The sequence below is a fragment of the Cyprinus carpio genome, chromosome A24 (genome assembly GCF_018340385.1).
Source record: "Cyprinus carpio isolate SPL01 chromosome A24, ASM1834038v1, whole genome shotgun sequence".
NCBI lineage: Eukaryota > Metazoa > Chordata > Actinopteri > Cypriniformes > Cyprinidae > Cyprinus > Cyprinus carpio.
This window is the reverse complement of record NC_056595.1, coordinates 15,869,565-15,883,466: the sequence shown is the minus strand read 5'-3', so window position 1 is coordinate 15,883,466 and position 13,902 is coordinate 15,869,565. Positions and strand designations below refer to the sequence as shown.

At 34.5% G+C, this 13,902-nt stretch overlaps 1 protein-coding gene across 1 annotated transcript in view; it reads left to right on the top strand.

Moving 5' to 3' along the window:
* The window catches only part of LOC109099634 (catenin delta-2-like), a 249,903-nt gene that overhangs the window by 51,762 nt on the left and 184,239 nt on the right, over positions 1-13,902 (top strand). The window lies entirely within an intron of this gene.

Sequence of the window (13,902 nt, the reverse complement as noted above, 5' to 3'; positions counted from 1 at the left end):
AAAATAACAAACCCCAGTTTTACTTTTTTGTATTTGTGTTCCATTTAGGAATTGCAATGTAATGCTGTGGAAAACTGTAGAATTTAGAGAATTTACAGATTCAGCAGGTTATGGCATTCTGGGAAACTGAGTGCTCTTTAACAATGTAAGTACATTTACAATTTCAATTTTCAAGTAAATGCTTTTCTTTTGAACTTTCTATTTTGTTTTTTTATCCTTGATAATACGAAATATTTCATGAGCAGCAAATCAGCATATACGAATGATTTCTGTAAGATCAAGTGACACTGAAGACTGAAGTAATAAAAATTCAACTTTGCCATCACAGGAATAAATAACAATTTAAAATATAATAAAAAAGCGATTTTGTTTTTTTTTCACAGTATTAATTTTTACCAAATAAACGCAGCCTTAGCGAGCATAAGATATATAAACACACACACATAACTTATACAACCATATTAAAGCCAGTAAAGGTGTTGCAGGACAATATATGTTAGCATATGCTCATATATTTCCATTTATAATCCAGCAAAGATTTCTGTGAAGGTCGTGGCATGCATTTTGGAACAGCTGATGACTGGAAATTCTCCAGTTGTCCCTCAAGAGGAATTTAATCATGATTTTGATCAGCAGTAACTAAAAATTACAACAAAATAATCATCAAAGGTTGCTGTTTATACTAACTAACTATACAACACAAAATCAAATCAAAAAATCTATCCAAAAAAATCTTTCACACAAAAAACCACCAAATTCGTTGTTGTTTCACCACAACACAAGGACACCTGTCAGTCATTCTTTGGTTGAGGCTCGAACGGCTAGTAATTGATTTGTTTTGATGGACGACAGGCTGCTTATGTGCAATGGAAATCAGATAAACTGTTGCTTGCAATTTTACCACGTCTATTGAAATAGTTTCCGGAGTAACTCAATAATAGCACCACCATCTGGATGTAAGTTTTAAAGGCTTTATAATGTATGAAATTAGGTAAGAAGAAGCTATTCATCCTCCTTGTCTGTCTTCATCTTTATATATGTCTGTCTCCATATGTACCCTCACGCTTTAAATCTCATTTCGTATGTGCTTCCTGCTGAGGTTTGTCGGCAATAGAGTTGTTAATTCTTTCTCCATTCTTGGTCTCCTGTTAATACTGAGCTTTTTGTGTGACTTAAAGGGAATTTATAATTTTTTCCTTGCAGTGATGCTTTTTAATAGACTGTTTTGTATCTGTGAAGGTTTGTTTTGTTGTTCCATAAGTGGTTGCTTTGTATGCCAGGTTGGTTGGCATCGCTTCATGCGGTCTCTGTTGTTGATGTTGGGGATTTTCGAGAGCAGAAAGGAGCGGGCATAATGAAGGTGTGAACAGGGCGTTCGCTGAGAACTTGCTGTTTAGTAACTAAAGGATGTGATGAAATGGTCCCATCACTCCCTGCCACCCGCCAGGTTTTGGAAGCATATCAACTCTGATTCCTACGATAAAATGGAGAGGTGTAATTATGCTGCAAAACAATAGTCTAACAGATGTTCTGGGTTATATCTGAAGAATCCATTCCATTAAGTATCATTTGATTTGCTTTTGAAGTGTGGTTAGACATGCTGCAGTGTTTTATTTACTAATTTTTTTAAGCATATAGAGCATATTTATTTTAATTTGTCAGTTTCACACAATATCGTATATTTATGTGTTCAAGCTTATTATTTCAAGCATCTTATATTTAAATGTATTTTTAAAACTAATAATTTAATAACATTAAGTGTAATGTTTGGCAAATGTCAAAATGAATATCCATTTTTATTGTTTATTCATTATAATAAAAAAAATATTATTCATAAAAAAAAATATAGAATTGTAGTATCCTGTATTATTACAGTATATAGTTTTTTTTTTTAGACAAATAGTATATAATTGTAGGTTCAGCCATGAGAAAATAATTATTTACAAGCATTGGCATAAATAAAAAAATAAATATATATATATATAATATATAGTATATATATATATATATATATATCTCTATGTATTTATAATATATCTAATAATTTAATTTTTTTAATCTAGAAAATCATGATAATCTTGAAATTAATCATATTAATCTAGATTAAAAGGGCTCATTTGAATTCTGCCGAAGGCAATTCAAATTATGTTCAAAATGTACTTGTTATCTGATAGAGCTGTTCTGCACTCAAACATTAGTTTGACATCTGAACCGAGGTCCCCTGTTATCATCATTAGCTTGGCCGCGGCACATCTTCCGCATTAGCTAAAGGATGCTTTGCGTTTAGGTGGTCACTTGAAGATAAGAACTCCTTACAGTAAACTAATTCTGATTGCACAAGTTGGCAAAACAACCTTACACCTGTATCACACATAGTCTAATTGCGTGGCAAAACGCAACCCATGAAATTATTGTTCACGCTTTTGGTCTCGTTGTGTTCCATTAAATCGTCCTAAGTATCTAGTTTTAGACAATTAAAATGAGCATGGTTCTCGCGGTAAAAAATAACATGGAATTGACACGGAAATGCAGTTAATCACAATACATGAATACTTAATTAAAGCACTGTTTTACACATGCAACACCATGGGTTTTGGCTAAAGAAAAACAGAGCACCTTTGATAAACGATTCGGTAACATGATATGTTGGCCTATGCACTTTTAGGAAATTCATTTGTGAACCGTTGCGATTGCTTGTAATAAAGATTTAAATTGGCATATCGACCTGTTTCTTTGCTTTCATTTTAAATATTGCGATATCCCAACAAAAAAAGTAGGCTAATATATATTTATATATATCAACATGCATGAATAATGTATATATAAAGTTTAAACTAATATTATTATAAAAGATTGTTATGTTCTGATGATAAGATCATATATTTATTTATATATATTTATTTATTTATTTTACATGGTTTGAAATATAGAATATGAACATTTGTGTTTGTGGATAAACAGCACGGATATTAATTTTGTGTGAAGGCACAATGAGTCCGCAGTTTTTTTTTGGGAACTTGGTAATTTACACAGACAGTAGGCATACACACAGGTCGAAGACTTATTCCTCGCCCGCTACAGTGCAATTCGTCTAGGTATACATCCGCAGCTAAACTATCACGGTGAAAGTTGCATAGCTTGCGTAGTATAGAGCCCAGCTCCCAACCCAAATTTTGAAATAGATTACACGGGCGATATTTTTTTTATCGCCCGATAAGAGTCTCACGTTAACGCAGCACGTTACTGCCGATATACCAACTAATACTAATATATATATATAGTATATATATTTATATTATATATATAATATATATATATATATATTATATATAATTTAATAACATGGTTAATTTCTTATTTATTTCATTATTTATATATTTCATATTTATTTTATTTTATTTTGCCTCCCATCACATAACTTCAACACTGACATATTTATTTTATTTTATTTTGCCTCCCATCACATAACTTTATTTCTGTGGCGTCAGTTATTTTCCTCAACTAAACTTTTGCCTCCTCAGGGAAAATTCCCTAGGTCTACAGGAAAACATTTTGATAATTTATCTGGTAAGCAGAAAGTCTGAGTCATGCAAAATTCGGAAGAAGCCGTCCTGGGGCATGTTTGATTCGGCTTGAAAGGTGGCAGGTATATCAGGGGTTAGACTGATGACCTGTGTCTGTTTGATGTAATACCAGGCAGGGTGAGGAGTGTGTGTCTCCTGGGGTCAAAGAGAGATGAAGGGCCCCTGTCAGCAACGTGCAGGATCAGCCCAAAGCTGTTTGTGTGTGTGTTTAATGACCTCTGGGGACCATCTCCTGCTGTCCTATCTCTCAGCAAACTGCTGACTGTAAACCCACTCACAAACACACACACCCCACCTCAGTCAGTTGACAAATATGTCATCCAAACTGCATGTTAAACAGAGCTCCTTCATATTCATGTCCCCTGCCCCGTGTACCCAGAGACTGCGGCAGGTGAAGGAGGAGCGCACTCTATAGGGCCATTCACACTGAATGTGTTTTTCCATTCCACTGTGCTACTTTTCCATAGTTTTCTATGTAAACATGCGCTAGATGGACACATTTGACTGTTGTGTTTGTGTCTTGCATCTTTTGCAGCATCTCCCACATGACATGACATTCTAAAAACACGGCATTTTATTAAAAATAAGTTAAACTTAAAAAAAAGGTTTAAAGGATATTTCCTGCCCAGAAAACATACCTTTTTACTTTATTACATTGTTAGAAACAATTGACTGAAACAGTGACATTTAGCTAGTGTTTCTAGGATGACACGTTTTGATCATGTCCGTTTTTATTTTGTATAAACAAGCGTATCGGCTACAATTGGTAAACATGTTAGCAGTGCGGTCGCTTCGCTGTGACCAAAAAAAGATTTAAAAAAAAGGGAGCAATGTAAAATGAGTTTATATCTAAAATATCGAGAGGTGGCTTGTTGCCGAGTTTAACTATGACTGGTTTAATTTATCACCCTGCAGAAAATCCCGAATTTAGCTCCCCAAATTTTATTTTTGGTATTGGTTTTTGGCTAATTGAAAGCTTGAACTTTTGTACGTTTTTGAGTTTGAAGCCATGGATGCAGAGTGTTCCGAATCATTCACTCATGAGATTCCATCACGGTTAGAACGCTGCCTTTGAAGGTAGCTTCCTATGTAGGCAGCAAGGCAATACAGACAGCTGCATTCTCCTTTCTCTGGATTTCCCACAGAGCGATTATGTATTCACTGCGATATCCACCTGCTTTGCACCTGTACTCACCCCACATACAGTATAATGTTTTTTCAGTCAAGGGTTGATAAGAGATTTGAGAGAAGTGTTTGTTTTTGATGTTTTGTAGTATTTCCGTTCGATATAACTTGCCCTAAAATGCGGCATATTGTTAAACTATTTGTCACTCACAATGCATATGTGTCATCACGCAGCACTGATATGTGCCGTTTCAAAGCAGCCCTCTCATTCTTTCTCCCTGCAGTCTGTCTTTTCCTTCTCCCCGAGACCACGGGGTCTTATAAGAAGTAGTGTTTTTTCCTCAGCTAGCGCCTGGCACACTTCAAACGCTGTAATCTCTTTGACCCCCACATGAAAGAGGCAGCGCTGGGTCCAGCCCATTCAAATAACGGACAGAAGAAGAAAGGCTAGTCTATGTGAATGTAAAACGGTAACAAAAAAAACTAAATGTGAACATCAAGGCTGAGAGAAAGACATTAAGCATTCTGTCACTGGTGGAGAGCCGGAAGCATCTTGGCTACGTGATAAAACCGCAGAAGCTTGTATATTAATTATGAGTGCAGGTGATAATAGCACAAATGTGCTTTAATACCCTTTTACCTATATATTTTGTGTTTTGGATTTAAGACGCCATTTATTATAGATACACTTCTGTTGTAAACTTTCAGCTCGCCCCACAAAGTAGTACTAAAGTAGTAAAAAAGTCAAGCTTTATATTTATTGTTCTGTTCAGTTGTTTACTTCGTGTTGATTATTTGGAAAAATGACTTCTGTTACTTTAGGGGTCTCGAATGCAAATTATTTCTGGGCCTCTAGCCAGGTGATGTTCTCCATTGAGGGGTCATTAGAAGTATTTTTACAACTATGAATTTTAACTTTATACATTTTTTCATGCGATTATGCAGTTACTGATGAATGGACAGACCTCTGCAGAGTTGAGCGACTATCTATCCATCATACCTTGTGCATTGCTCTTTGCATGTTTAGTGGAGTAATGATGCCTGAGATTGTGTTCCATGAGAACTGCAATTTATTCCTTGCAGGTCAGTCAGGTATCAGTCCTATTTACAGAGTAGAAAGATCATGATTTGGCTTGTTGATGTTATTGCAATATATAATATTTTCAGCACTAAATTTACACAAATAATATTAAGACAGTAAATTCAGTGGAGGAGCTTGGAGTAGTTTTATTTAATATTTAATATTAAAATTATGAAATAAAAAATATTCAGATATTGTTTTTGTTTTTTTTTTCTCCTGGAATACAGTATCTTTTCTTTATTCACTATTTAAATACCTCAAGATTTATACCATTTATTTTCTCCTATACCAAGGCTACATTTATTCGATTAAAAATACAGTAAAAAATAATAATACTGGCATTTTTAAAATTTAAAATGACTCTTCTCTGTTTTAATATTTCAAAATGTAAAGCTGAATTTTTAGTAGCAATTGCTCCAGTCTTCGGGGTCACATGATTCTTCATATGATTCTAATATTCTGCTCAGGAAGCATTTCTTATTATCAATGTTGAAAACTGTTGTGTTGCTTAATGTGTGTGTGTGTGTGTGTGTGTGTGTGTGTGTGTGTGTGTGTGTGTGTGTGTGTGTGTGTGTGTGTGTGCACGCGTGCATTTTTGTGACATATCAGGACACAAATTTGTATAATGACAGGGGTAAGACACAGGTATTACAAGGAGAGGGTGACTTAAGAGGACATAACCCATGTCCCCATTTTTCAAAACACTTATAAATCATACAGAATGAGTTTTTTTGAGAAAGTAAAAATGCACAAAGTTTTCTGTAAGGGGTAGGGTTAGGTGTAGGGCAGTAGTACATACAGTTTGTAAAGTATAAAAACCATTATGCCTATGGAATGTCCCCACAATTAGAAAGTTAAAAATGTGTGTGTGTGTGTGTGTGTGTGTACGTGTGTGATTATTTGATCAATAAAAATTTAAAAAAGTGGGGGGAAAAAATCTTACTGATCCCAGACTTTTTAACAGTAGTCTATAAAACTAATAATATTATAAGTTTTATGTTATATTATTAATAATATATACATAAAAAAATTAACTTAACATTAACGTTAAAGATCCGCAAGCACCCTGGATTTTTAAATAGCAAGCTGTATAAGGTCACTGTATCACAATCCTTACAGCATAACATTAAAGCCCATACCAATATTCTAAAAGCGAAATTTGATTTGTGAGCCAGATTTATTTAACCACAAACTATGAACACTTGAAGGACCATGTAGAAATTCAGCCCGCTAGCATCACCAATATATTTAATCTTCCTGTGAGTGCTGGCAACTTTGCAAAGGCATTTGTTTATGGGTTTTTATGAAGAGAAACCCTGCCTGGATGTAACCATTAATGGCAATTACTAGAAGAGAATGTAGCTGTGTGTGCATATCTCTCTTACAAATTATCTCCCCAGTATCCCCTCAAAAGCCTTAAGCAGAGAACTGATTAGAAATGCCATTGTGCGTGTCAGTAATGGCGACGCGTTGTGTTAGGTGAAACTCAAATGAGACAGGAACAGTGGGAAGCCAATATCATCTCTCCAGCGGCGCATGTTCTTTGTGTTAGTTCTGCACTGCGTTGTTGATGTCTAAGATTTAATCATGAGTTCATCTGTCCTAGGATTCTGTTCCTCGTGCACCATACCAGTGTTTAATGAGATAGGCCTAACAAAATTAGAGTTCTCTGTGTGAACGCTGTGTGATGTAACATGTAACTAGACAAAGAACTAGTGTTTAATTAGACATGCCTGTTAATAAAGAATTATTAATATTTAGATTCTGTGTGAATGGGATTTGATGACAATATAGAGTTAGAATCATATATATATGGGTGATTTTTGTCCCACACAAGCTTTTATTACATTCTTATTTATATACAGTGAATTTGAAAGAACTGTTAACTTTTAAGGGCACAATTTTTATTCACTTTAATCATTTTTTGAAATGTACAAAAGGTCATGCACTTGAACAGGCACCTTATTATTTTCATTTTAGTAAAGTCATTTTGATTATACATCTGCAGTTAATCATAATGCCATGGGAAAGAACGAATTACACTTTAGCACTGGCCGATAAATCATGGGAAATTTTGTTGTATAGATTAATGTATAGTTCAAGTGCACTTCAGAAGAGATTGTAAAACTGGCACCTTCCCAGATAACAGAAATGTGTCTTATTACTGGTGAAGTAGGACAGATATTTCAGGTGTGTTAATTGAGATTTATAAGGCCGTATGTAAATCAAGGCTTGGGTGTCATACGAACTTAAGGGTCAAAAATGGGATAATTAGCATGATCTGAATAGTCCTTGCTGGTAAATATTGCAACTTAACCCTCTTTCCACTGACAGCAATTTGAAAGCTAATGATAAAACAAAAGTGTGTTTGCAAGCAAAATCCGTATTGCCAGTATTTCATTATTACTACAGTAGATGTTTTACGAGTTCTGGATTCTTTTTGTGATTCTATTCCAATAGTTGTGATTCCATGTGTGAAGATTTTGCTTAATGTTCTCTGTCGTATCTAAAAAGAAGCTCTTTTTAATGAACCTGAAAGAAGGCCTGAGGAGTGTCAAATTAAGTGTGCTTGTGGTTTACTGTGATAAAAGGGATGTCACAGTAAAAACAGAAACACGACATGGCAACCTATCATCTACGGTTTTTATCACATCTAAAAAAAAAGATACAGTTAACAACTTCAGTGTGGATTAAAATGTCAACTGACATAATGTGGTTAATCAATGTATTTCAATGTGCAGGATGTTTTATACCATTATTATATATCACTATATATCACAATTTCGACCAAAAAAAAAAACAGAAAAAAAGGTTTGCCTGGCATTTGTATGGCCCTATGAAATCTGTTTTATTTTTTCCCAAATTCTGTGTTCTTGTTGTAGTTTTCCTTTTAAATTTTGTTAATGGTTTAATGAAAGATTATTAATCAAAAAGCTTGTCTTGAAATCATGAAACTTGTGCTGCACAACAGGTGTACTGTTAAAATTAAAATATGTAAGAAAAATTGTGTGATTGTTCCTCAGATAAAGTTTTAATAATAATTTTATTATTATTGGTCATAGTAGTATTACATTAAGAAGTAAATTCTACTGTACAAATGTAATGTATTTCGGTTACAATTTCTTCAGGTTTGACTGGACTTTTATTTTGACGGGTTGCTGTGAAGTGTTTTGTTTTTGTATATAATGTGACGATAGTTTTTCTAAAATGAAACGGTCAAATGCTATGGGCAAGTGACTCTCAGAGCAGCTCTGAAGATGATGAAAACACAGCAAACGTCACATGCTTCATAAGGCCTATATGTAGCCAACAAAACCATGCGTCTGCATCATTCATTCACACAGAGTCATGCAGAACATGCAGGATTGATATTTAAATAGTCTTTTTGGCGGCTTAATATTTACAGACACTAGCCCATATCGCAATCTGATTTAAGTGAAGTAACCTACTTTTGATTTATTTGTCCAAAATTTGTTATGCAGTAAATTCCATGTTTATGACTGGATTCTGCAATTTCCACATCATGGAAATCATAGGGCCCTGCATTCTGTAGTACAAATTTACAATATTGGAGAGAGTTATTTCTCCAGTCCCCTCCTCCTCAGACTCTATGCTCACGCAGGTTGCCAGATTGAGGAGATGCAGCAGGAACGAGTGTAAGTGACAAAGGAAGGTGAAATGTCTTATAAGTTGAGTTTTTAGATGGATGCCAAAGCTTTTCAGGTCAGGTAGAATCTGTGATCTCTAACCCAGTTCGTTTGCTGGCTTCCGTGACTGGAATACACCCCCCCCACCGCCCCCACCAACTAGCAACCAACGGTGTACTGTTGGGTAAATTGGCATTGTGTGGAACAAAAACAGACATTCTGACACAGAATGCACATTTCAGTGGAATAATGGGCTGTAGCATTGTTTTTGGGAGAAACAAATATGTGCATTTAGCATGTTTTCATATTGTTTTTTGTTGTTGTTTTTTTGCTTTAGTACAGTAAAAAAATAAAAACATACAGCTCATTTAATGTACTTTAATGTAAAACAAATATTATAATGTATTTTTATATATTAATATTAAGCAATATTATTATATATTGTATATTCATTTATTGATTTGAATGATTCTTCGGAAGAAAGAACATTGAGCACCATTTAGAATAAATGTTAAGAAGGGGAAACATAATAAAGCATATACCACACATTCAATAATTTATGTTTGACCAAACATTGAACAAGCTAAGAATATAATTGCACAGATGCAGACAGTGTAATTATGGAGCAGAATTTTCACTTATACGTGAACTGACTGCCCTCCCAAATGAACGCCTATCTGTGCGTGCCAGATGTGTGAAAGAGACACCTTATCTCAATCTTCACCTCTTTTTTTTTCACGCATAATAAAGTTTTGTCAAGGACTGACTTTTTGAACCCTCTCCTTCAAAGCCCAGCGATGCACATCAAATATCTAATTTCAGATATTTTCATCCATTCCAGAACTTACTTTCTGAACCTGTCACTCTTTCCACGCTTATGAGAGCATGTGCCGTGAAGTTCTTTACATTTTCACATGCTCAGCGCGCCAGAAGTGTAAAGGTGATGGGAAAAAAAGGAATTTCTCTCCTGTGACGGTTATATTGTTTTCACCATCGTTTCAGCTGACCTTTTGCTTTTTCTTTAGTTTCACTGAACGTGTTGAGCAACGCTGCTTCTGTCTCGAGACAGAGACTGAGAACCTGCCTTTCTGGAGCTCAGTATATGAAAACAAATGTCTCTGAAGATCAATGAATTTAAGTCTGATGTGGAACTAAATCAGGGTGAACGGATTCAACCAGCCAGAAGTTACTCGAGTGTTCAATGCTGCAGCACAGAAGCACAACTGTGAGTTGGCATTTACTGTATGTGCTGACATTTCAAGGTGCTGTTTTGTTGTGCCAGTACTCTAACCTCATAAGAACATTTATTTATTATTTTTTGGTAAAAGGGATATTTAGACATTCTGATATTTTTGCTGCAGTGTGTGTGTGACATTGGTTGTGCACTGTTAGCAAATTTGTCAGTTGTTAGTAGTGGTTGACAATATGGGGCAATCAATGGCCTATCTCGAGATCAGGGTGGCCAATGGAAAATCAATAAGTTTATATATAACAGAGCTACATACAGTGGCCACAGAAAGTAAAGTGTACTTCTTAGTATAAAAGTTCACACAGTGAACAGATTAACCACACATTTAATCACAGTAAACTTTAACTTTAAACACAGTTCATAGAATTTCCTTTGTTTTAATTTTGAACAATATATCAGTTTGAATCGATCTGATCTAATTTGATTTGATTTTAGCAAAAACATTAATTAATTTGAAGTTTAAATACGTTTGGGTCCACTGAAATATATGACATATTTAACAGAATTGCTGGGTTTAAACATTTATTATACATCATACATCAGTCTAAATTCACACACACACACACACACAAAAACAAATAAATAAATACATTTGAAAACACAGGGTCTTTAGTAGATTTTGAAATTGACATAATAGTGTGGTATATTGTTCCATGTTGTTTATCGGTTAATGCTATTTTTTTTTTTTTTTTAATTGGATATTTACCAGTAAATGATTCTTTTCCCTATTTTTACATTTAGATTTCATTTGTTGTAATCTAATGCTCACTTAAAGTTAATCCGTAGATGCAACAATTATTTAATAACACTTAAATATTCTGTTTAAAAAGAATTTCATTAATTTCATTTATCTTACTATGCCTTATAATGTTGTCATGCCTAAATTCGCTTATAACTTTTAAAAAGATTGATTTAAATTTTTGTTTTATTATTAATTTATTTAGACAAAACAGCACAGAATTGCTAAATGCCTCTCTACACCATTCCATGTTGGTGGATGTCATAGCTATGTAGGTATGTGACTCAGATCTCTTTACTGAACCATATGAGGGAAATAAATGAGTGCGATACTACCCGCTATTCTTGCTTCTTGCTATCAGAAGCCTGCAATCTACTGTTGACTTATGTCCGTCCGGTCACATTAAACAATAATCATTCGCATGATACTTCAAGAAGATAAATTTCCCTGTGCAGTCCTGAGTGAGACTAATCCATCACCGGCCCCTTTAGCACTGCCTGAAAAGGTTAAGTGAGTTTCTTTCAGAAGCACAATGTATTTTTTTCCCCTGCCAAGGGAAAGGTTGTTTGCCCAGTGTAGTTTGTTTATGTACAGTATGTGTTGGGGTAAATTGGCTATTCTTAGTCTCGCTGAAGAGCAGATGTGACAGACAAAGGCCATGCTTTTGAACTGACTTAACTGGGCCATTCATCACAGAATGCTGATGATGTCTGCCTCTCTTTTTTCTTTATCTCACGTTGCTGTCTTTCTCAGTCTTTCATTTTCACATCTTTTCTTTTTTCTCTTTCTGTAAACAGAAATGTAATTATTGGATCACGTGACCCAAATTTGCCCACTCTGAGGATACCTTAATCAATACAGCATAGTTTTAAAATAGAAGAAATGGTAGAGAATTTTGTTGTGATTTTTCTAATGTTTTTTGGTAACGTTTTCAGCTTCCCTTCCCTTTGCTAATGTGATTTTATTTTAAGTTTGCAATTAAATCGCATTTTGTTATCTCTCTACATCTCAAGGGTAATTTGACATAAAATGTCAAAATGAATGTTAAATGTCTCTTTATGTGCTCTGATAATATGCAGCAAAGTTGCAGAGTAGCATAGTTCTAACTCCTTTACACGCATTATGTAATGTTCCTGTTTATCATCTTTTCCCAATGAACCCACTTTGGTGACAACTCTTCAAAGCTTGAATTGCATAATATAACAACTCAAGAACCTTAAAGCGGTGAAAATGAGGCAAACTCAGGTCAAGTTAATTATAAAGGGCCTACATTTTTATATTCTGATACTCCTAGTTTTTTCTTATTATTTTTATTTTATTTAATTTTTTTGGCAATGACATTCATTCCTTTTAAGTGTCTAAATACTTTTAATACAGCCCAAAAATATTTAGACGCTTACAAAAAATATATACAATTTAAGAATAGTGGATAAGACATTTTATATTAATGTATTTTATATTGCTTTTTAGGCAAAAATTATGATTTCTTTCTTTCTTAGTTCAAGCACTTAACTTCATGCTTGAAATGCTAAATACTGAATGTGTGACTGAAGACCAGGTTAGACAACCTCAGACTTCTCATCCTGGTCTGAAACGGTCACCTGAGAAAGATGGAAGGGTTCGCTCAGCCATCAGATCACATGACCTATTGTTTGTTCTGTGGGGGATACAGCTGGTTTCCCCTGAGGGGCTGGAATAGGATACTCTCTACTTGAGCTGATCCGTGCAAATGAAACCATCGCTGTACAAAATCACAAAAGGGGACAGCACAAGAATAATATATTTGTGAGTTGTCAAGTACATTGCTATTTTAATATTTTATAAAATCTGGTTTATTTCTGTGATGGCACACTGAATTGTTTAGCAGCCATTACTCCAGTCTTCAGTGTCACATGATCCTTTAGAAATCATTCTAATATGCTGATTTGCTGCATAATTATAATATTATGCATTTTGAGCCACTTAAAATAGTAATTATCTTCATATTATTGTTAATATAACACATAGATAACATATTTATTAGTGTTTTTAAAGGTTAACTTTAAGTGAGTATTAGAACAATGGTAATCTAAATGCAATAATTAGAGTAAGCAAGCAAGCATTCATAATTAAATATTGATTATTGCCCTATAAATTAAGAAAAATCTTCAGTACCAACATATTTTGAATCCCTAATAAAGAGCATCTCATTCCCTTTGCATTTAGCAATGGCTTGCCTAAAACCTTCTTTATACGTCTTCTCCAGCTCATCTGTAGGATGGAGAGATCAGACGGAGAGAGGAGCTTATTAGGAGAGAGGGTGACCGTGCACTTGGTATGCATGAGAACAGCGAGAGTAACCTTTTATCAATCAGGTTTCATTACTGACCAGCCATACTGAGGGGAGCACGAAGCAGGTGGTCAGCAACATTTCTCCTTCTTTTTATTTTACCGGCTTATTGCTTCAGCAGCTAAACCTCTGAAGCTCCTGCTTTTAT